This window comes from Otolemur garnettii, unplaced genomic scaffold (assembly GCF_000181295.1).
Source record: "Otolemur garnettii isolate 467f Iridium unplaced genomic scaffold, OtoGar3 scaffold00050, whole genome shotgun sequence".
Taxonomy (NCBI): Eukaryota; Metazoa; Chordata; class Mammalia; order Primates; family Galagidae; genus Otolemur; species Otolemur garnettii.
The window spans coordinates 7,130,233-7,132,383 of NW_003852445.1; positions in this window are offsets into that span (position 1 = coordinate 7,130,233).

Sequence of the window (2,151 nt, forward strand, 5' to 3'; positions counted from 1 at the left end):
TCAGCACAGGCTGGACTGCTGACAGGAACCCTAGCCCCTTTTCTGCCTAGGCCAGTAGCATGGCTGCACTCCAGCGGCCAGCACTGCTGTTACCCGCTGCCACTAATCTCTGATGATAAGGAGTGGGGGCCACCATGGGTCCCCTTAGCCCACAAGACAGATTGGGACAGTGAGAGGGGGAACTTTGTGAGGTGCATGGAGTAGGGCAGCTCTATTGCATGTGTAGGGCTATTGGGAATCTTTGTCCTGGGATGCTTAGGGAGGCAAGAAATCTTTTAGTGCCCTATTTGTATACGTTTGAAGATTTTGCTTTCCCTATGGGTGGAAGGTGGGAGAAGTAGGAGACAGTTGTCTAAGGAGAACCTAGCCCTTTGAGAAGTTTCCAGATCAGTCTTAACTTTTAGCTTCCCATAACATACTTCCCCTGCTGGTGGACCCCTCCTTTAAAGGTGTTCCACAACACAGGTGTTTTTTATTGGGGGGTGGAAGTTATTTCCCAGCCATAGTGGCTAGAAGTCCTGATTGTCTAAAAGGCTGCCTGAGTGACAGAGTGCTTGAGTCCCAATGTCTAGAAAGGGTGGACACTGTGTGTGGTGCAGTGGAGTCCCCTCAGGAGAAACCCCTCAACTACACACTCCCAGGCTTGGTTTCTCTTGCTTGCCTAGGCAGCCTCAGCACTCTGGGTGCTTCTTTCAGCCCAAGGCGTTCCTGGGCCCAGCCCCTCCCTGGGCTGCTCCCAGCACTCCGGTGACTTGACACTACCCATCCTGCTGCTGCTCCTTTTACCTCCCAAAGCTCCCCTCCCCCACCTGAATTGGGAATGAGGCTTTGTTCATGGGTGGACTCAGCATTTCTCAAGAACCTACTGTGTGCACTTCTAGTGCTTGTTCATGTGAAGTCCTAAGCGGGCTTTTGCACTACAAGATGCCCAAGAGGCAGGCCCTTCCCGCACTTAACAGGGACCTCCCACACCTCCTTGTGACCTCAGCCTGCTGTGCCCACCCACCCCGCTGACCCTGCGAGCGTGCTCAGGCTTGGAAAGGCACGTCTGTGGGTGTGAGAGACGGAGCCACAGCATTCGGTGACTAGGGAGAAGCCAGGTTCAGTGTCTACACTTGGTCCCATCGTGGCTTGGGGACGCGAGAGAGTCCGGCCGCGCCTGTCGGGTTGCCCGCCCCCTTCTCCCTCCCCCGGAGAGTTATGATGTTCCCCGCGGTGGTGGAAGAGGGTGTGTGGGTGTCAAGGACTCACAGACCAGGCTCTGCTGTCAGCTGGAAATGGATGAGGGTTCCACACTCTGCTTCTGAAGAAGGTGAATTTAAAAGCTGGGGTTGGGGGCGGTAGGTGAAGGGCAGAAAAAGGAAAAAAAGATGCGGGTGAGGGGTTACCGAGACAGGACCGACCTTGCTTGAAAGGAAAGGAGACGTGGCAGGCAGGGAAGTCGGAAAGATGAGGCAAGGGCGGGAGGGGCTTCTCAGCAGTCGGGGCCCTTAGGCTGTAGTCTGGGGCCCTTTTTGCAAAAAAGGGGGGTTGTTCTCGCCTGATTTGGGGCTGGTCTTCTCGAAGCTTTGCCCTGGGGGCAGCAGCCTCTGGCGAGGGAGGGGGTGTTCCTTGGACCGCAGTTTTCTCCGCGGGTGCAGGAAAGATGGAAAAGGAGGAAAGGGAATGTAGAGGGGTGACGGTCAGGGCGGGGGTGAGATAAAATTTCTCGGGTGGGGGGCAGCAGCTGGGGGATTGGGGCTCCAGGGTCCGGTCACCATGGGATACGGGCTCAGACTCTGGAGACGAAGAGAAAATCCAAGAAGCAGACTAAGAAAATCACCCCCTACCCCGCCAACACCCTTGGCACCGTACCCCTCCCCCCAGGCCCCACCACTCCCCGCACCACCTCCCCCGGCCGCCTCGTGCTGCCCCCTGCGTTGGGACGACCGACCCACGATTCTGATTGGTCGGAGACTGGGAGGGGGAGCCGAGGGCCGGATTGGCTGGCGGGGCCAGCGCAGGGCGGGGCGGCTGATTGGCGGAGCTGGCCGAGGGGCGCGCCGCTGATTGGCTAGGGACGAGGAAGCAGGAAGGAGGGCGGCGGAGGCTCTGCTCTCGGGGAGTTTGTGGGGGAACCGCGAGCGGCGTAGCGGATCCCGGAGCCCGGCC